The sequence below is a fragment of the Nipponia nippon genome, unplaced genomic scaffold (assembly GCF_047370975.1).
Source record: "Nipponia nippon isolate SJK-2023a ecotype South Korea unplaced genomic scaffold, ASM4737097v1 scaffold_1, whole genome shotgun sequence".
NCBI lineage: Eukaryota > Metazoa > Chordata > Aves > Pelecaniformes > Threskiornithidae > Nipponia > Nipponia nippon.
Genome location: NW_028262290.1, coordinates 37,053,493 through 37,076,818, shown reverse-complemented (window position 1 = coordinate 37,076,818; position 23,326 = coordinate 37,053,493). Strand labels below are relative to the sequence as shown.

The following is a 23,326-nucleotide window of genomic DNA, read 5'->3' as shown; positions in this document are numbered from 1 at the left end:
ATTCTTTAGTCTTGTTTGTTTAAGTCCAGTCTCAACTGGAGTATAAAGGTTTTTTATTACCTATCAGTACATCACTTTTATGTATTCACAAATCTTTTGGATATTTTTGATTGAAACAGGTTTGTGGAGATATAAACTTCCTTAACTGCCTGCATCCTTAAAAGTAGCCTTTAATTTTGAATTAATATTTTAAAGGTATGGAATTTGTGCCATGGCAGTCCAGTCATTTTACTTTCATTGTTATCCACTTGTTGAGGTGGGTATGCTGATAAGGATGTACTTTGTTGTTTTTTTTTTTCTTTGCTGTTTTACAAGCACCAGTAATTCACTACTCTTGATAAATATCAAGTGATTTTTTTTTAGCATTCATCACTACAAGTCTGAAAACACAATATCCTAGATGATGAAAGACAGAAAAAATATTACAGAGAAGCAGCATTCACTGTGCTTCTGATTGTAAATATGTCTGAAGTTCTTTTAAATAAGGAAACATATTTACAGCAACATATTACTAGTCTCTGTCTCTCTAGACAGAATACTGCTTTGTGAATGGTACATTACTTTTGTTGCTGAGTTTTAAGTTCATTACTCTGGTAACAAGTAACATTATTCTGAATAAAGCTCCTCTCTCAGATTTTAAAGTCTTTAAACACAGGAATGTCTTTGTAGAAAAAAAAAACAAAAACAAAAACCTAGGTTTTGTATAAACTGTCAGTGAAATCATGTCAACCTTTTGTATGTTACACAAGTGTATATTAACCAAGATATTCTCTATTATTACAGATTTGTTTTTGCGAATTCAAGTGATACTACTTAAAGATTGGAAGGGTTAATACTTATACCCTATCCCTCTGGAGCCACTTCATTAGAATGAGCCAGATGAAGCATAAAGCACATTCTTCAATTCAACAGCTAATCTATATTAGGAAATTAAGTGCTGCCAGGGTCCTTTTTCTCAGCCTGGGCCACTGGCATATTCTGGTTATGATCATAGTGCATAGTAATACTCTGGTACCTGAAGGAGTGGACAGTTGCCAGGTGACAATAGGACTGGGCTTATTCCCAAACTCTACTTGGGAAATATTTGGGTTGGTAAAAGCTGATCCAAGGAAAAACAATATCAGTGACTGTGCTACAAATTTAGTCATTTAGACCAGCAGCACTCTGACACTGTTTAATTTTCAAATTTAGATATAGTCAACATGGCTGAAGTTTACGGATACATTGGAACCAACAGCATAAACTCAAGGCAATTCAGCAGGGCTGGGATGATAATTCCTAAGAGTGGATCAATCTCTACCACAAAGTTTGTATGCTGACATTTGCTTGTTAGAATACCTAGCAAGGTTTGGTTCAAACCTGATTAAACCAATAGGGAGTTTTTGTACTGACTTCATCTGTATCTGACAAAAGTAGACCCTCAGAGTTTAAGTACGTTACTCTTATTCTGTGACATGTCAATCCTCCATTGTCCTCAAGGACACCCCTGGTCATGTTTAGGGCACTCTGTTTATTCAGTAGGAGCCCTTTCATTCTCCCTGTGGAATCATACCGCTCTCCTTGGAGCTTCTCTTTACATCTCTCATTCATGTGCCTTTCATCTGTACACATGCCTCATCACATGAAGTTTTCAAAATCACAACTGGTTTTTCCTTCCTTTTTGCACTGGTTAAATGGTTCACCTACAGCCATTTCAGACTTTTCCTATAATACTATCATCCAAAGAACAGCAGAAAACCAGAAGGTGGTACTGGAATGAAAGACAACTCCAGCCCCAGAAGTTGTTGTGTGATGTAGTTCAGCTTTACTCTGGCAGGCAGGGAGGCCCAGAAGAGTGGTTTAATGGAATGAAATGAGGCTGAGGACCTAAAGGCACCACTGTATAAGATCTGGAGATTTCATTTCGGGCTAGTGCTAGTCTGGTCATGTGGACTGAGTGGCCATTTGTGGCAGGAGCAAATTAAATGTACTTCTAGTCTTCCAGCTTAGTTTCATCCAAAGGAATTCAATTTGTGCACTCTAAGATGACTCAGCGATGTTAAGTGGGGACAATTGGGACATCAATTTCAAAGTGCACTCTGGTTCAAACTAAAATGCACCCATAACTTCATTATCTGGGTCAGGATAAGGTCTGAAGATATCAGAAGAAATTTTATATGAATGTTTGGCAAATATTGTCAAGAGATGAATGTAGACAACACTAAAAACAACCAAAAAGTTGCAATATTTGCCTGAATGGCACAAGTGAACAACTACTCCTGCATTGAAACACCATTACAAAGTAGAAGATAGGACACTGAAATCAAAACAGTGAGAAAGGAAGAATCTAGAAAAAAACCAAAACATTAGATATTAATTAGAAAAAAGCAAAACATTAGAGAAGGTGAAGACCAGGAGCTGACTCTTAAAAGCAGACATCTAGTCTATGTTAAATTATGGTTCTAAAACATAGAGTTTCAAGCAATTTTTTATAAAGAAACTGTTTCTTAGGGGAGTTGAATTTAGATTTGTACTTTACTGTCTTAGTATATATATAGCACAGCAGATTATAAATAGCACACATATAAAACAAAAATAAAGAGTCATTAGCATCTGTGTCTTTCTTGATCCACTTAATTAGGAAACATCTGTGGTGTCGTCAGTGTTCTTTTCCATAATTGCTTAATATAGGACAGGATGATATGAAGCCAAAATATGTCTCTGAGAGATTTAGCTCACCAATTTATCATGCGTGCGTTTTAAATGTTTTTAAAAGGTGCATTTTCATCATAGAAAGAAATCATACATTATAGAAAGCCACCAACTGCTTTTAGCTTCAAAAAGCAGACTTTTTTCTTGATCAGTGGAGGTTTTTTAAAATATTTTTAACAGAAATAAAGTTAAGGGATGGCTTACAAAGGAATGGTTTACATAGACAAAATTGGGAATTTATTAAAATTAATAAGAGTGGAATTTCTTTCTTAGGAAGGTTTTGTACCTAGGTGTTGTAACATATGAAATTTTTAAATCACCTAAATTGGCAAAGGCCTATGAGGTATTAAAGTACAAGAATGTCGATTAGGAAAGTTCAAAATTAAATCTGAATTTCATGATTTTTTTTATGTTGAAGGACAAACAGTATAATTTTTTAAATATCCCTTTCTACCATGTATTTGTTATAGTTAGTAAAAGAAAAGAAAATCTATGTAGTGCTACTTAATAATGTCTAGTGGCAGAAAAAATTAAAATGTAGTGCATTTTTCTCCCACTTATAAAAAAGCAAAAGAGAATAAAAGCAAACTGAAGGGAAAGCTTGTTTATGAAGACAGAAATGTAGGGAATGAATTTATCTGTGAGTGTCCATGGTTGGCTGAAAAAAGACTGTATGAGAAATAAATCTTTTAAAAGAATAGTTTTATTTCTTCCCTAACAACAATTGCTGTATGACATCCCAGGCAAAAGCTGTTCCTTCATTTGCACTTTTATGTCCTTTAAAAACCTTTACAGAAATTAACTATGCACCTGTGACCTCAGATCCCTGTAAAGCACGGCAGGTCAACTTTATGACTTAACAATCTGTTAGTATTTGAATTAATAATTCTGGTAGCCAGATAATTTCTTTGGTTTTGTGCTTGTTCTCAGTAGACAAAATATGTAGGTTAAGGGAGAGTGCTAACCTTTTAGAAGGGAGGGACTGTGAGAATGAGCTTTTATTGCTCTTATCTTCCTCTTGTTTTCTTATGGGCTGGTCTCAAATATTACTTCCCATCCTTATTTCTTGATCTGTGGGCAAAATAATAATGAAAAAAAAAAATGGAGCGTTGTTTGACCTCTCATTTTTCTGTATTCACACAATTCTGTCACTGGACCATTGAAAAGCCACTAGAAAAGGGTAGGATAGTGGTGACAGGGGGAGAAAGAGGAGGCAGTGGGAAGAGTGGAATCAGGGAAGAGAGGTAAGGAGTCAGTCAACAGAGCCTGTTAATTTTGAGATAGCTGTCTGACTGCTTTTGTTTTGGGAGTATAGACTTTCTCACTGTTAAGTGACCAAATTATTTTTCTTTTTGTCCACCTTGGGCTGTGGAATGATGAGGGCCCCCAGAAGAGTAAATTAGAATTTGATGGCTGTGGTAACAGAGAGGCTGAAAAGTCAACGAGGTTGTTAAAATAAGCCTTTCCTCCCATGCACTGCCATATATGCCGGCACCAAGTGTTCCTGACAGGAGTGAGAAAAAAAGTGAGATAAAATTCCAATTAGATCAGCTTAATTCAGTGGTGAAGGTGATGTTCTAAACACCAAGAAAAAGGAGTGAGAGCAAATACCAAAGCTGCTGTAAGACAAACTCCTAGTATAATATATGGATAATGATGTTAAAAAAATCTTGTGTTTTTTTACTTTCCTCCTAGTTCACAAGGAGTAATTTTTCTGACATGTTTTCCATTCACAGTCCCCTCAGATTTTAACAATGTATTCAGCTTGTGTCAGAATTAATTCTAGGAGAGTGATGGCTTCTGGTACATACAATCAAATGTCACTACAGGACCAGTAAAATGTTGTGAAGGTATCTAATATAGAGTCAGAGAGGTATGGAAAATTTTATGTGTAAATAACAAAAAAAAATCATTGAATATTTAAATTAAAATTGTCTTAAATCATCCCTCAATTACGAGGTGTGTCAACCTAAAAAAACAGAGGGTGACAAAGTTGACCATATGAAATATCACAAACGTTATTGGACAGATTGTTTAGCAGTACCTTAGAGCTAGCTTTCCTCTGGCTATGCCCAGTTTACATTCTTAAGAACTAAAAGGGACATGAATAGTTGTCCAATGCAGGTTTTATTCTGTCTCTGCAGAAGACAACACCTGTCCCATAGTCAGGGTCCTAAATCTTTTCACAGACTAAGGGCTTATCTGAGGTAAATTTGGACAATGTAAATATTTTGTGATGGTATTCTGCTGGTAGAAAGGTCCATTAGAATGTAATAAGGACAGTTTTCAGGCTTCTTGTAATTAGGCCTGAGTCTTCAGCACATAAATAAAGAAAAAACAAGACAGGAATGCACGGGTTTTGTTGTACATTGTGGCTAGGACAGAGATTTAAAAAGTCTCCTAAAAAGAAAAGGAAAGATAATTTCTCTCTATTGAATATGTATACTGTTATTATTTATATTTTTTATCAATCCAAGGCTTCATAGTTTTTCTTGGTCTGCAGCAGGAACTGAGAAGATGCTATTCTCTTGCTTTATAAGGGAGAGAGAACAAATGGAGGAAGCAGCGGTTAATGACCTTCTTTTATAGAATCAGAAATTTGTCATACTCCAGGCATGTTGCATGGGGCAAGATCATTCCTTAATAATATCAAAAATCTCCTGGAGTTCAGTGGCACAACAAAACTACATTCTTTCCCACTGCAGAGTCCTTTGACCTTGTCAATGGGTTTGTTTTCTCCTACTGTTTCCCCATGGTATATTACAGCTTTGGATTTTTTTTCTCTTCTATACTATAAGTCTTAAGTTATCAGATACTGGGAAGCAGTATTTGGCACAGATATCCTACAAACTTTTCTGGATTAGGCCTTTGCTTGTGATTATAAGATTCTGGACTTGATGATCCCAGTGGGCCAAGTGTGGGTCACTAGCTGTGTTTCTAAAAGCTTTTGATCAATTTTCAATAAGAATGGTGATACTGAAGATGGAACAGAGGCACAATAGCTGTGGAAATGTGGAAAAGGAAATTACAACAGCTGAAGTGGAAACCAAAAGTCAAACAACTTAATGTACTCAAGTTGGGGGAACCAGATAATCTCCTTGCAATACTGCATGAAGGTTGCAAATCCAGCAGCAGAACTTTTTAATCCATCTGTTAAATCAGGGAAAGTATAATTGGAATACAGTCAACACAGGATATACATTTACAAAACAGAAAATAAAGAATGGTCTACATAGCTACATCATATGTTAGTTATGCACAAGGCTTCAGAACACTTCAGGAATGATTAAAAATGTAGAGGTAAATGAAAACAGAATGCAGCATGGATTTACGCATCTTGCATTTTACCAAAACAATAAAATGTCTTTTTTACATGACTGATTTTCTAAGACAAGGAGATCAAAATTCTAATTTCTTAGAACTCCAGTAAAGAATTTTATGTGACTTCATGTAAAGAATATAATTAGTTAAGATAGAGACAATTAAATTAATTTAAAATTTGTCAGACTTTACTGACACTCTTTACTGAAAATGTCTTTATTCAAAAATTCATTGAGTGGTTCCACTAGTGATTTTGACACAAGAAGCAGGAGTATGCAATGATATTTACTAACAAAGTTAGAAAAAGTTGTTAATACAGAGAAGGACAGGAATATCTTATGAAGGACTGAATAATCCTGAGTACACAAAAATGCCTATGTAATGAATGTAATAGTACAATAGTGGAAAATTGAGCATTGGTGAACTAAGAGGAATTTCCGCTATAAGATGAACTGACTGAAACAAATGAGAAGATGAGTAATCTTGGAGAACTAGTTGATCATAAGATGAAAATGTGCCTGTATCATGAAGTATCACGAAGCTAGGAACTTTAAAAAAACAGCTGTTAGGTGGTATCTTGTGAAATATTTCCAGTAGATCTGACATAGTAATGCCATTATCAGAGAGTTTTTCTAGTAAGGGGAATTTCAGAAGAGCCTCCCAGTCTGGCATAGCTGTGCACTATTCTGCTTATATATCTTTAGATTAATTCAAGCTGGAATAGGAGCAGAGGAAAGCTACAAGCAGACCAAAGTACTGAAGAGTCAATCATGTAAGAGAAGGCAAAAAAGCTTGGCTTTTTTTTAGTGCAGGGAAATGACTGATGAGAAAGCATATGTTTCTCTATCAATAAAGAGAGAAGAGCTATGTAAACTGAAGGATGCAGCTGGTATCCAAACACTTGGTTGTAAAATGGCTAGTATTCATGTAAGATGGAAGGTTCTTAATCATCAGAAGATTTCTAGCTCAGTCTTCTTATATTATTAATGGGTGTTAAAAACACCTCTGTGGTTTCAAGATGGAACTTGATAAATGTATTAAGGAGAACAATGTGTGATTATGCATGTGTTATGTCTGTTTGTACTGCCTGGATAATAGAATCTGCTATTCACCTATCAGTCCTGTATTTCCTCAAAAACTGGCTGAATCATAAGCCCTTTATCTTAACAAAAAAATGTAATGACTTTTACTTTTCTTTTTGCTTTCCAGATCTATTTTATTCTCAGACATGTCTTCCAAAGTTTGAGGGCTACAATCCCACTTTATTTTCTGATAAAATTATAATTTCTCAAATAATAACAGTACTCCAGCAACAGGGTCTAAGAATTAGAAATCTGGCTTATCGTAACACCCCAACACTCGGCCAGTTCCACATAGTCAGAAGAGCCACGAGGCTTCAGTCAGGCAGTTCTCCCCTGAGACCTTCTGATGACAAGGAAAAGACAACTAACAGCGAGCTCTTTATGCCTCCCCACAAATCCCTGATGTGCACACATTTTGAACACTTGTGTGCCATCCTGTTTGCCCCTCCCCCATGTCAAGAAGGATAATGTAGCAACAAGTAAATGTGTGGGGAAGGAAGCTCAGGGATTCAGAAAGGCATCCATCCATGCAAGGTGAAATGAATTAGGATAAAACTCTTCAGCCTGGCAAGAGATGACTAAGGAAGGAAGGATATCATAGATATGTATGAAATATAGGGAAGGTGAGTATGGATCAATTGCTTACTGCTTCTTCCAGTAAAAAGAAAAGAAAGAGGATGTTAAATGAAGCTAGAACATGACAGTTTCTACTCAGAAATGAGGGAGGCTGGTTTACCAGTAGCATGCAGTCAAGCTGCATAACTCTGCCTCAGGATGCTTCCAGGCCTGGCTCAGAAAATTTCTGAGCTGTCTGCTGCTGGAGATGAGCCGAGTATCCTGGAGAAGCATCATTAAAGCTTGACCTGATCTTACACTTTTCCAGTCTTCGCTACTGCCAGCATCAGCTGGGTGAGGTGGAGTTTTGTTTTAACCTGATACTTCTCTCTTTTTATATTAATGCTGGTAGAAGCTGGAAAGGGTAGTTCAGCTTTGGAGCTTGCAGAGGAAACCTCTTGTCTGATCCATAGCAAGTTTGTGTACAGATGTGACCATAGGTGTTCCGCAAGCTACGCATCAAGAAAAACAAGGATTATTTCCTTTCTGACTGCCCCAGAGGCAGCCAGCTGAAGATGCCTGAAGATGCAGAACAAACCCAACAACATAGTTTCTTTTCAAAATCCTTTTGATAAATTCAGAAAGTGGTCTAGAGAATATTGCAGGACATTTCAACAGCGTCTGGAGCAATGACCAACTAAGGTTTCTTCCTATCTCCAATATGCTGCCATTCTTTGTAAAAATGGCATCCTTTACAAATGTGCTCACTGACGTACTGTCTCAGCTGCTTCCTTCCCTGGCAGAATCAGTTCTAATTCTTGCATTTCCTGCCCCTCAAGCCCCACAAAACCAAGTTAGGAGGGAGCTGCACTGCAGCTAATTGGAAGGAAATGAAGGAGATTTAATTCATCCTCCTATTTCATTGCAAATACAATTGTTCCAGTCAGCTTCTCACACGCAATGCTGGTGAATATGTGTGACAGAGCAGGTTGAGCCTTTAGCTGGTGATTATTCACAAGAAACAGAAGACTTGGCTTGCGTTTCAGAGGGCAGGCTCTGCTTCCAGGGCTTTGTAAGAAGAGAAAAAAAAATGAACTGTTTACTTGCAAGCTGAACATACTTTATGTGGAAATTATGGGGAGATAATCAGTGTGAAATCCCATGCCATGGTTTTCAGAATAAAACCACCATTTAAATTAATTAAGAGAAAGCTGACTGTATCTTTGCCTTATCCTCTTTAACAACACCATTTTTACTGTTTTCTCAATATTTTTAAGCTATAGGATTTATGATGCACTCAGTTTTTTGGGGTTTTTTTTTTAGGCATTACATGAGTAGGAAGAGTTTTGATCTTTATCTCTTTTTTCTTTTCATCTTCTCTGTATATCAAGCAATATAAAATGGTGACTCAGTGGAAAGGTGTTTCTTTATGACATGTCTTCCCATAGGTCCAATAAATGCAGTTTCAACAGTATTTGGCAGTTTTGACTTTGAAGATGTCCATTATCTCCAAGCAGTGGAGACAGGACACATTGTTAAGTGCCTCTGAGAAATTTCAAAAGAAGATGCAAGCTTTACATCCTTATTTTAGCGTTCAAATACCAGACACAGATTGCCATCCATTTACTTAAAGCCATAGCTAGCAATTTATGCAGAAAGGTTCCCCTTTTTTTGTCAGTTGCCAAGACATACACCTGTTAGTTTGCTTGATCCTTGGAGTACAGAAGTTGATTTCCCATGGATGTTTAAGAAATTATCAACTTGAAGACCAAAACTAATCAGGCAACTCTTTTGGTTCCAGTGCACCAAGCCTTCATGGCTATGTGTTACACAACTGTTTTTAACTGGGATATTTATCCAGCATAGAAATTGGGAGCTACTGTAAAACTCTTCTATCAATAGCAATGTTTGAAATATGTGCCTTGGCCTCCTGCTGTTCAAGCATTGCAAATTGTCAAATTATATGTGACAGACTGATCGTGATTTGTCTTTTTCATGACGGGGAAAAGTGTTTTTCCGCACCCTGGGGAAAAAAAAGCATTCAGCTACATTGAGAGATTGTTTTAATCCCATTTAGCTGCTATTTTGCAAAATGTTAGTTTGTTTTAACAGGCAGCTATAAATTTCTCCCAAGATAGTATTCTATAATTGATGTATGTCTTTTCCATATTAATAGTGTTGTATAAATTTTATAAAAATTCTGTGATTGCAGAGTCTACCTGGTGACTTGTATTAATGAATGTTTTTTATCTGCTAAGCTGCAGGAAAATTAAAATATATTTTATGGTTATTGCCTGTGCTGGCACACTACAAAGAGAAAGCCATTCAGTGAGAGCTACACAATACCTCACTTCACCTATGAAGGAATGGCTATGGCTGTCCGTGGTGGAAAATACTTGTGGTGTGAATGGTGGATGAAGTATGGCAGTGCATTCCAGTGTGAATGTATTGAACACTGAGGATAACTGTGCTGGAGGCATATTTGGGTACCGCAGTTGCATATATTGCAGCATAGGCATTGCTTCTTAGGCATGATTATTCATCACATAATGACTGTGTTATAGCTGTTAGAAAATATTCTCCTCTTTTCATCACAGTGTAGGATAGACAACATCTGTTAAAAAGATCCTAAAATAGAGCTGGTGCAAGATGTAAAGAGCTTCTAGAAAAAGAAAGCAGGAACAAAGAAACTGCATGCACAATTTTTCAAACAAATACAAGGATCACCATTTTCTGTACTGGTTAGCTAGTGGAACCAATAGCTAGTGGTCCAATAAAAAAAATAGCCAGCTCAAAACCTCATTACCCACTGTTACTGGCATGTAGCACAAAAAGTAATAAGTAGGATGGAACGATATTAAAAATAGGCCCTTCAAATTTTTGTTAGAAAAATCCTGTTCTGGATCACATTTTTAAATAACTCATTGAATTAGCTAAGCATACTATTTGCTGACATCTTAATTAGATAATTATATCTTAATTATTCATTGTTCATAATCCACAGCTGCCTGTAGCTGAAACTCAGCAATTGTGGCTAATTGCATATTCTGTAGTGAAACTTGAGTGACAGTCAACAGCACTCTGCTTCAAATTGACCAGCGTAAGAGTAATTTGCAACATGACTAATATCTAATATTCCTGGTTCTAAAAATTCTTCAACATGCTTGCCATTTCTGAGAACATTGGGATGGACTTCTTAGATCTGTTTGACAGGTAGCCTTTCATTTAAATTCATCTATAACTTTTTCTATATCTATACAAATGGATGTACTTATATATGAGAAATAATGCAAAAAAAAAGGAAAAAATGAGAATCAAAATCTCATGGAAATTTCAGAACAGTATTAGTAATACTGAAAACATGCTGTTTAGTGTGAAACTGATGTAGTTTAGACTGACATATTTGTCAATAATATCGCTCTTTTTACACCCCCTTAATGAGTATTTATAATGATCATACTATAAATATAGTATACTTTGATGAGCATACATAATATTTTGAGAATTCAAATCTAGTATTGGCTCTACTTAGCTTGCTCTAGGCATAGCTGTTTATATTCTTTATCTGGTCATTTGTAAGCTACTTTCATCATTTTTCCTTGTCGTTGGCTTTTTTGAAACTATTATTATGTCACCAAGCTTCCTTTTACAATTTTGGGAGTCTAAAATCTGACATTTGACCTACCTCCCTATGCCATCATCCTTGACATTCTAGTTATTGCACTGTAGCATGCAGTGTGCCTAGCCCCTCTTCACCAGGGCCAAACATACCGTCACTTAGGTTTGTGTAACTGAAAAAGGAACACCTGAGAGTCATTCTCAAACTACCATGCAGTACTACACCCATACAACTTATAAACCTTGCTGTCATTTTCTAGCCTTGCTATTTGGTCTATCAGTTGGAGAGGGGATTTGATGAGACAATGGAGCGACAGTTGTAGGAAACCCAACCAGCCCACTGGGAAAGCACTCCGAGATGCTGATGCATTTCTGACACCTGCATCCGCTAGTCATCAGCGCTTCACTTGACTGGGCTCAGCCTGACCACACATAACCAGAAGTCAGTGCAGCTTTTGGCTGCTGTCATGTGAAGCACCGCTTGTTAAGCTCTTATCAAAGCACAGTGTTGAAAAAATAACAGAACTTTTGCTAGAGACATAGCATGTTCTACAAGGAAAATTCATTTGACCAAGTCTAAAGGGAAAGTGATTTTAAATTATAATGCATATGACCTTTTAATAGTTTTGGTACAACAGCAGTTACAAATGATCTATTGTGTAAAAGTAACTAACTGCACTTATCCATATCCTCTTACCAGTGCTTTTTTTTCTTGTCAAGAGTGCAAAATGCAGCTCTGATCAGATGGTTCAGGTCCTCACCTGCTGTGCAAGACTTCTCAGGTGGAGACTGAGCTTTACATGAACCAGGCTGTTCTCTTTTGGAAAAAATCCTAGCTACCTGTTTGGGATTATTTTAAGTGTCCATCAGGCCCACAGATTGCAACTATGGCCCAGAGTGTAGTTTGATTTAGAGAAAGAGTAATCCCAAAAGCCTGTAAATTTATAAACTTATTTCATGTAAACTCTCCGATGTGAGAACTTCTCAGGTGATAGGGAAAAAAGCCTCCTTCAAATGGAAAAAGCTGTTTGTTCTTTTTCAGGGCAGGTGGTAGGGGATGCTCTTGAGGAGATAAAAATGGCTTTTATTTCCTTTCCCTATGCAGAAGATCAAAAGAAAAGTAGGCAACTGCCAGACTTAATGAGCCATGTTGAAGGGCTGCATCCTGACGGAATTAATGCATCATTTATAAAGTACTTCGTAGGAAAATGATTTAGCGAATCACATATCACTTTGATGTCTTGTAACACTCCTGCTTATTAATATTTATGCAAAGAATTTAGCAGTTACAAATGACAAAATCATGGATGCCAATGGCTGGAAGAACGTGTTGTGGGATCACTGGTGTGGAATGGTTACAAACAGAAAAGTTGGGAAGAATCAGTACACACTGCAGGTTTTGGGACCTGAGTACAAGTCCTTGACTTGGACCCAAATAAATGTCACTTAGTGTGGAGGAGAGACGGAGATGTCAAGGTCCCTGGTAGGCTGTACACTGCTTTTGAATGACGTTGCTCTGCTCATTCCAGCTGGGGCTAAAGGGCTCTGAGAAGAGACCTATCAAGCCTGCTCTTGCCAGAAGCACAGGGCCCTGCAACACAGATCTGCCATAGAAGGAAACAAAGAACTCAATGACATCTTCCCACTAGATCTCTGTAAAGGGGAATGAGTACTCCCAAATCACCTGTGCAGATGTAGCTACATAGGTCCTGTTTTCAAAGACAATGATGTTGTCTTCAGTTCCTGCTTCTTGGGCCTCCTACTACATTGCAGGAAGATGGAAAATGGCTGAAACAGGATGTAGGATGAGGGAATAAACACAGAGCTACACCACTTCCTTTCTTGTAATGGTCGGAGGAGCCTGATGTGCTGATGGTAGGTATTTTCTCAGCAAAGAGAGAGAATACCTCTTTCTCTCAGTAAAAAAGAAAGCGTGATAGCCTACCACCTTCTTTCAGTAGGGATGTTGATCTTCTGTAAGTGTTCCGAGTTGCTTAGTCTCATATGCCAATGCAGGTGGGCTTTTTCTAGTGCAAGGTCTGTAGGGTACTAAACCGAGCATTAGTTTTCAATCTTTTACTTGAGACACGGGACTCCGGGGCGCTCAGACCTGGGCCTCAGGTTTCTCAGGTCTTGCAGTGGCTCAGACATTTTCCTCTGATTTCCATCCAACTCTAGGAACTCTGGCCTCTGGCTTAACATCTTTAAGCACAATTTGGCAAGCAAGCAATGACTATAATCTTAGCCAAATAATTTCTTAACTATAGTCACTTTGCTCTTAAAAAGGCACAAATGAGTCAGAGGGCTCTGAAAAAACATATAAGTCCTGAGGCAGAGCCTTGCTTGACCTATTCTCCATCTTTCCATGACTAACATTTCAGGCTGGACAAAGTTCGTCTTCCTTTGTCTCCCCTGGCAAATTCTTATTAAACAATGGCATCTTAAAGTAGCACCTTCTAAACATGGTCTCACTTCTCTTCTTTCCATATATCCAGACTGAGGACCTGTAGGTATACAAGCTGTACTGTTTAGTTCAGCAATTAAATGCAAATGGTTGATTCCCAGTCCATCTGTACAGCTTTGTCATTCATTGTAGCTCTAAAGCATTCTTCCTGGGCAGAAAAGCTGTCTGAAGTATTTCACAGCACCCTGCTTTGTCTTCAAATGGACAGCAGTCCAGCACATAACAGAAAGAAGTAAAGTTCCTACTTGGAGCCAGAAATATCCTAGCCTATCATGGAAGAAATCAGGCACTGGTTTGTGTCTGCATTCACAGGGCATCCCTGACATTTGTTCTTGAACCCATAACTCTTCACCAAGGTACTCGGTTTTGTGTAAAATTTAGCTAGAACTAAACGTACTGACAATCCTGGTGTGACAAGTTCCCAAACTCAGTTTTGGTAGCACTGCATCGCTTCATTGCATCAGCAATAGCTTAAGAGGGACTCTTCTCTCATTGTTTTTGTACTTTGCCTGAGGATAGAAAAGTATTACCTTTCTCCTCCTCCCTCAGTGAATACGGGGATTTATGTCTTCCTTGGAAGCACCTAGTTGCTGTTGGAGACAGCTTAATAAACATTTTTTTCATTTCCTGTGGTCTGCACTACATTCCCTAGGAAAAAGGGGAAAGAAAGCTCTCATACAAAAAACTCTAGGTTGTTCAGTACAAAAACACAGGGAGATGATTCTTTTGACCCCCTCTGGCAGCCTGCTCTCTACTGATTCTGCCATTTTCTATACTTCTGAAAAACTTGTTCTTTCAACAAGTTAAAATCTCACTTGGTTTGCCTGCATGCTTTAACGGAAAGACAAATATGCCTTCCCTTTTTCCTTAGTATGTAGCATGAAAATAGACAAGATCATTGGGATTTATATGGATAAATGTGGCTGGCTTCTAGTATTGGACTGTAAAATGCAATTTGGGATCACTAAGAACAAATATATATTTTATAAATCTGATTAAGTACTTATTTTTGAAGGTCAAACATAGGAAGTGATTATTAAAACCATTTTTTACGTTTTTTTTTCTTACAGCATTTGCCATTTCAGAGGGAGCAGTTACTGTGCAGATATAAATTTGTCTTGTCATGAAATTACATTACAGGAACAGGAAAATACTAAGATCTAAAAACTCTATGATTTGATAAATTTTCTTTTAAAATACTTCCATAGATTCTGAATAACTAAGAGTATCTGCACAGAATCCTACTGATTTGGGGTATAATATTAGACTTCCACAAGTAAACCCAGTCCAGGGAGAAAGTGTTTAACTTAAGCATATTTTTATTCTGTTTGGTATAACTAGAATTTCTGATGAGCTTATTTGCTTTTGCACATGCTTTTAGTGGCTTACATGGGACCTGAATTTCATGTAAAGCACAGAGGGGAAGAACAAAGCTCTGAAATACCCCAGCATGCAACCAAAATGTGCATCTAGCAATGTAGGAAATGCTGTGAATTTCTGACCTAGGGACCAAAATCAGTCCAGAGCTAAGGAACAATGGGAAAGCTCCTCCAGCCATTGTTTACTGTTACATGGGATACTGCCTGGAAACTCTTTTCTCTGACTATTTTCTAATTCGGAATTCAGTTCAGAAGCGATCAGTGCAGAGGCATCAGCAGAGGTAAATAATGCTGAATGAGTGAAGCACTACTTGGTAGGCCTTTATTATTTCCACGCAGAGCCTCTGGATAACCCAGACGGTACAAAATTAATGTATTTCAGTATTCTTGACAAAAGGAAACACGGCATGCATTGCCATTACCCAAGTCATATTACAGATATTTTAGAGATACATTAGACACAACATCCTCTACAGAGATTAATGATGAAATGTATAAAGGGCTCTTTTCCTCAGTGCACATGAATATGACTGGGATGCATGAATTAGGTCTGCTGTTTGGATCTCAGTATCCCAGCTAAAGATTTTTTTTTTCAGGGAGTATAACAAGAATACTGATCTACTGATTCAGTGAGCTATAGCTATTACTGAAGAGCACAGAGACTGCTTTGACAGGTATAGCTGCAAATCTGTGATCAATAATGGAAGATGTCTCTCAATTTATGACAATTTCTTTTATTTCCCTGATACTCATCTTAGGGAAATCACATTCAACTCTATTTTGGCAGATGGCAGGGCAGAAAAAGTATTTCTAGTGTGCATAATTGATTGAGGAGTACCATTATTTAATGGGTTTTAGAGAAAAATAACTGTATCTATTTAGATGCGGGCTTTTTTATAACCTAATTTCAGCAAAATTGGAATGAACATAGTTTATTCAGAATGTCTTCGTCATGTAATATTTCCCAGAAGAATCAGTAAAGAAATAAATGTGTCTTACAATGTAATACAAAAGTTTAACCTACTGTGATATGACGAAGTGGATAAGGATTTTGAGAACTTAATTTCAAGCACTGGTTGTTTAACAGAGTTATTAAAACCTCTTCACACTTCAGTAAACTTTACACATTGTGGCTTTCATTCATTTCCTCCTTGACAGGTCAAATGGGAATATGTAATGCAGCTATTGGATATTTACCTTTTACTCTTTTTATTTTTCCTTTAAACAAAACAAGTATTATTGGTTTTTATTAAGACTTATAAATGAAAAAAAATCTGATAGTACAATTCAGGCAGCACAGGAGTATGACACGTATCTCTGAGTTCATTTGGATGTAAAGTACTTAAAACTGACAACTATTTAAAAGTCATATTTCCAGACCACAGTCATTTAATCATTACATCCAGTGTGTTACCTCTAAGTAGCACAATTGTTTTTCATTCACATAAGTGCATCATGGCATTACATTTCTCAAAACTAAATCATTCTTTTACTAAAATTGTTCTGGCTGAAAAACAAAGCTTTGGTAAGGAATCTCTAAATAGTACATAGGTTCACTCTTGAAAAAAGGGGTAAATAAAAAAGTACGTATCTGAGAAGAATATAACTTTTGCATGCTGCATGAAACTAAATTATGTTTTTCCATTTCCTTATAATTGTATATTTATATTGTTTTCTGAGCGGAGTGGTATTTTTCATAAAAAAATGTACTGATCATTTTTAGAGAGCTTGTTTCATTTTACTGAATAATAGTAGTAATTACGAATCTACTTAGTAAATAATGCATGTAATTGAATTCGATGCTGGGGTGTTTAGAAGAGCTTATGAAGGTAACAAATATTTCTGTGGGAAACACAGGATGTGAAATCTAGCTTGTTTAGGTTTCACCTAGCAGAGAATGGGACACATCTCTTTTGCTGTCCCCTTTGCTGAGAGGTATGTGGAACAGACACGATCATATAAAGATGTACTCATTCGTGAGAAATGAGAAATTGAATCTTACACCTTTTCTCCAGCTCCTGCTTCTCACATACTCTCCTGTACTGGTCACCAGCAAGAAGAAGCTGTTGTTTTGTAAGAAGTTAATGGAAGACATCCAAAGTGAGAATCCTAGAAGATTATCTTCACAAATTTATTTTGGATGTTAACATTATTTTGTTAAGGGCAAAATGGAGATTTTCCAATATTTATTTAGGTTGTTTTATTTAATTAACCAAGCACATTACCGTGTTACCTGACACCAAGAAATGGAGCTATTACTGTGGCAAATTGTTTTCCAGAATGGAGTAAATAGTGTGGACCAGGCATCACATCTGGGGCCAAATTCAGAGACAGTGTCAGCTGGTGTAAACCACATTTTGTTAAATTCACCTACGGTGTCTTATATTGATGAAATCTCAACCCCAAAAAGAAAGATTAAGAACACATGAGGAAACATAAATTAAAGGGTGTGGGTCTCATCCTCACTTACTCTTAAAGTGATTTACTTTTTAAATCACTCTGGCAAGAGAAAGAGGCCTGAAGGCATGTGGAAGAACCCCTCACAATTTTCCCTTATACAGTGCGCTTTCTCAGTCAGGGCAGAACTGAAAGAGTCAGCATCAGACTGACACGCAACATGTGGCATAGCAGCAGATAACGGCTGCATTAGTATGTGGCCAGACTGTCTTTTGCTTGTAAAGGACCCATGAGGAACAGGCATGAAGCCAAGCAACTCTGAGGATGTCACAGCTTTTACTAGGGGCAGCATAGCCCCACAAGATCTACCGCTAATTCTAACTATGTCAGTGCTAAACAGATATAATTTTGTGCTTACTAACAAAAGAGGAGCTCTCTTACACAGAGCAACAGCATTTCCAATGGACATATTGTTCTAGTTGGAACTAGCAATACAGGATGTCTTTTGGTAGGCTACTAAAGAGGATCCTCAGGAATTTTTTGCTCATGAGGGTTCCAAAATCACAGATTATTTGATTTTAAGTGAAAGAGCAGAAAATAAAGAACAAAATTAATTCTTACTCTGGACTGAAATTTTCCTCAGAGTATTTTTTGCAGTTTGGGAGCTGGTCCTGACTATTTCAAACTTCTTGACCACTTTAAACGTAAATATTTGTGAACCTACATTGTGTTTTGTCATTCTAGATATCGCACTAATTGTAATTAAGGTGCAGCATAAATCATGGACGAAGTCAACAAAAGCTACTGATTTATCCTAGAAATGACAAATTTCAAAGGCTAATGAAAATTCCATGTTACTAGTGGGCACATTATTCAGGCTGAGAAAAGCAACATATGCAAAATCTATACTGCTGATGTTTTTTAAGTGGTCGTATTTTATCCCAAGTTGCAGAAATATTTTACACATTTGAGCCTGAGGTGCAATAATAACTTTAGACCTAAGAAGCATGAACACAGTCATGACAAAGACAGTCCTATTAGACGTATGTTGCAATCCTAAAGGAACAGTGTCTTCTACCCATCTCTCCCTTAGCTCCACTTTTATTCACTATCAAATTTGTACACAGATATTTCCTGCACAAGCTGGTGAGCACAGTGTTTATGTTAAGTAAATGTCTGTGCAGCTCATAGACCACTGGTGATGTAAAAGGGTTTTCTTAGATTATGTTGCTGTAGCGTCTTTTAGGATTACAGTAGCACTAACCGAGGTAGCTGTGTCCCGGCTCTGTTCGGGCAGTTGTGTACACAGATTCCAGCCAGACAAACACTATTCTCCAAGTATTGTGTTCGATAAAAAATGACTTCATTAACTTTATCTCATCAAGTTCTACACAACCCAGTTTTGAGTGTAGTTTATTTTGGAAGACTTGTTTTATAATATCAGAGACAACTATCAGCTAATTTTACCAAGCTTTAACTCTTACATTTTCTCTCACTAGGCCAAGAAGAATAGTTTTACACAGTGTCATTTGAATACTCTAATTCAAATAAATCTAAAATACTGCAGTATTTTACTTACACAGAAATCCATAATCATTTTGGAAAGCTAAAATGAAGAATCACATGTTTCAGTTCCTAGAAATGAACTATTAAAGGCATGTACTATAGATAAATGGTACATATGTCATAGTATAACAGTAATTATATTTCTAACGAGCCAATATATTGGCTTCTTCCTTGTCATGAAATTCCAACTGCAATGAAGGCTTTAGCTTCACTTCCTAGCCTCTAGCTTCTCCAAGCAATTGAGTGTGAAGTCTTCTTCACACTGTTCAAATGCAGATCAGGTAACTTAGCTTCATTGATGCTCTATGGCAAGAGGGAACATCACTGCTGATGTTCTTTTGTCACCACTGTGACCTGGTGCAATCTCTAAACCAAAATTAATTTACTTCTTTGCAGCTGAAGAGTTTTCTTTCATTTTGTTTAGATGAATCTATTAATTTTTCTTCCAGACTTTTATGTCATAAGTGTATTGACAATCTGTCAATCCTTATGAAAGGTATGAAACACAGGACAGCTTTACTTTCTTTTTCCTAAAATAGCAAACTTTCTAGATGGCAATTCTGCCCATACCATAGCAACATTTTTTGTCCAAGTGTCTAAGCAGAGATAGTCACAGGGATTTTTTTTTTCCATTTTGCCTACATTAGAATGAATCCTAACACTTGGGAAATTATAATGCTACCAAAAAGAACCTCAAAGGGGAACACCATGCTTTTTCGAGGGCCATTTTTCTTGGTGTAGTACATCTCCTGATGATGTGAAAAGTATACCCTGCCATTCCCATTGAGAACATACTCCTAGCAAAAGATGATTAAGAAAAGCAAACTCTTTCTTTCAAAAATATCAGTCTTTTATAACTACATCAAAAGCTGAAAGACTTCCAAAAACTGGGAAGAAAACCCCAATGTTTTCTTAAAGCTGAAGTATTACCAATTCTTCTTGATAACTCAGATCTTCAGAAAAAAAAGTTCAGGGAACTTCAACAAATAGCAACTTTCTGAAACTTCAGCAAGTCTCAGGTCTCTTAGTTTCCTCCACTTTGCTGAGTATTGGGATATTTGAATCATTTACCTTCTTTAACTGAATTATTTTGCGCACTGCAATCCAGATTTTGCAGTATCAACAGCTCATCATGAAACAGAGCCAGTGCAGCACCAGGAAATAGCTAAAGCAAGAGAAGAAACAGATTTGTTTCATTTTACACACATATTCCTCAGAAATCAGTGATGAGGGTAAAGAAAATCCAGAAAACTTATAAAGCTTTACTAAAAAATGTTTGGATAAAATGCATTTCATATTTGTGAAGTTTTCCACAGACTGTTGAAAGCTCAGTAGTAACTGTTGCCAAAACCTTAATTTCAGTCAGTTTTACCGTATTTGACTTATTCCTAAAAGTATTTTGCAAAGAACAAATTTAGAAGATAGTCAACAGTCTGACTGTGAAAGTAGCAGGAAATATTAACAGAGTAGCATCTTTTAACAGTGCTATGTGAGATGGTGTTTCCTTCTTTTTAGAAATAAAATTAATATCCCTGTTTAAACTTATTAATAATGAATACAGGGAGCATGTGTATTTATTGTTTACAAGTCTATAAGAGCAAATAATTTTGCATGCAAAATGCCTTCTACCAGGCTTACAGGAACAAAATACAAGCCAGACATTCTTCACATTGCAAAGGATCTCACCATTTCATAACTCTATTCAATCATACACTCTTGTAGGGGCATATGGGTAAAAGAGGATTTGTCCATTTGATAGCTCCCAAGGATAAAAAGATAACATATGTAACTTATATGTGAAACTCTTTTTAGCTTCCAGTGCTGAGGATTGTAACACTTAGAATTTCTAATTGCTTAATCTGCAAAAAAAAAGTGATTTTACAGATTTGGAATGATCAGACCTTACTTTTCTGTTTGGAAAATCCAAAATGCACAATTTTCCCACAGGTCAAGGACCCTTCTCACAGTTGTGGAATGGAAATGTCATCTTTGCATGATTTCCTGGAATTTGTTTATTTTATGTGTGTATATCATAGATGTAGTACATGTCCCTTTTCTGTCCCTCAACCTTCCCTAGAACACCACATGGCTACCACTAAATTAAAAGAAGCTTTCTTCAGTTTAAGGTGAAGTAAAACTGGAGAGACATGTGCTCTGGAGTAATAAGGAAAACATGGAGATCGAAAAGTATTTAACATTACTTACTGCCATGTTTGCAAATGTCAAAGACCACTTGCAGATGGAGGTTTTTTCTGTGTTTAAAGACTTTATTGTTCACAAGAAAGACATGAAATATTTCCATGAAGATGTCAAGACACAGCAGCATGGTCATTAATACCAGTGTGCAGAATGGGAAGGAAAAAAGGCAGAGTCAGGAATGTGTGTAATGCCACAGAGCAAACATGACCTGGAGCGCAGAGCACTCCTGTCCAACAGCAACAGGGACTACTGCAGAAACTGGGCACATGAGTTAACTCCTTTTCTGCCACCTTGGTCTCTTTTTTTTTAAGCACCTTTTACCTCTCCCCAGCTGGAAGAAACCAGAGTGTCAACGGTGAACAGACTGAGATATCACAACTGTAGGGAAAGAAATGCCAAATTGCTGGCCTGCTAGCCAGCAAGGTGAAGGTACACAGGCTCCCACATCTTTTATAGAACTCTCCTAAATACTAAAGATTTTAAAGAAACAGAGAGATTTATCAACACTTTCTTACATGGTATCAAAGCACGAAAGGCAGGCGCAGTCAAGTAGCATCTAGTTTTCACTTCCAAACATTGGGAACATTTCAGATATGTGATCTCCGGGGAAGCTGTGCAGTCCAAGAACCAGCTCCAAAACATCTTCGAGGTGTTCTGGCCCAGCTGACAGCTTCTGTATGGGAAAGAGAAGTTCATAAAAACAAGACAAGTCTTTAGACTAAATAACAGCAGCTACTTCATCCAAGAGAACTGTTCGATGGATACACTAAAATACAGAGGAGCATTAGCCAAAGACTAACAATCTGGTGGTTATATCAAAAAGGACAAGAAGGGGTGTGTGAGCAGGTTTTATTCACATCGTGCTGTTTTTTGCCTTCTCTTAAAGACCAGAAAACGGTGAGACATGATCATTTCAAGCTCTAATGCAACAACTCTGTTTTTAAGGCATTGGCAATCAGCTGCATTGGTGTCTAGTAGCTTTTATTATCAGACAGGTATTTCTTGTCTAGACCTTTGTATGTGGGTTACACTTGTGCTTTCATTAGCATGGTTTCTCAGTGCCTGTCAGTAATACTCCAGGAGACAAGTGGCATCTGCCACGTGGTTTTTTTTCTTCTTATCATTTTCCCAAAGCAGAAATTGTTCATGAAGTAAAATTGTTTTTTCTGGTAGATTTTACTTCATCATATGTACATGCTGCAATGTGCTTGTGTTAAATAGAGCAAGGTCAAAGAAATGATGGCTCCTAGTTCCTGTGGGAGTTCATTTTACTGTCTGGCACCAGACCTGAAAATCTCTGTCTCCTGCAAAGACTCTTACCCTTGGGGTAAAAAGTTGTATTACAGTTGAGGGTCTGCCAGCAGCTTAAATGGTAACATACCTGTTTAGTAAGACCCAACAATTTTTAATTTACTCGTTTAATACATTCTTGTTCTTCAATTAATGATCAACCATTTCTTTCTCTTTTTTTTAAACAGAAGAGATTCTATGAGGATTTTCTCCTTTTGATCAAAGCATCTGAATGACTGGATACACAGTGGTGTGGTGAGATTTTATAACTGTTCAGGGCTCTCTTGCAGAGCTACTGGTCTGCCAGCTCACAGTACTTTTTTGTTGTTTTACAACTTGACATTCATTTTAGTTTCTTCTCCACTCTTTTCCAGAAGAAAAATATACCTCCTATACTGAAAAGGCTGAAAGGACTAAGGAAGGAAAGTTTCAAGGTTCTAAGAAGAGAAAGCTGAACACAGGATGAAAAGGATAACTGAGTAAATACATATTGGTCCTGCTTTTTGCACCTCTCTTTATCCTGAGCATTATCTTCTACTGGTTTACTTATGGTTCTATGGGAATAAAGTAGAAGATTCACTTTCAGCATGAAGTATTCACTGCAATCAGTAAAGATGGATATCACATGCTATTAAGACAATTGTATAGTTATGTTGAAGAATTAATGAATCGCAAAATTCAGAGTGAAATAACAGAGCAGGTATTGTTACTGGATCCAAAGTATTACAACTGTGTAGAAATATTGGGATAGAAAGACACTAGAG

The 23,326-nt window shown here is 37.0% G+C and overlaps 1 long non-coding RNA gene across 2 annotated transcripts in view; it reads left to right on the top strand.

Moving 5' to 3' along the window:
• The window catches only part of LOC148057297 (uncharacterized), a 159,289-nt gene extending 136,472 nt beyond the window's left edge, over positions 1-22,817 (top strand). For both annotated transcript variants that reach the window (XR_015703469.1, XR_015703466.1), the window contains one exon: positions 22,751-22,817. This is a non-coding gene — a long non-coding RNA (uncharacterized LOC148057297). The remainder of the gene's footprint in view (positions 1-22,750) is intronic.
• Positions 22,818-23,326: the final 509 nt, after the last annotated feature.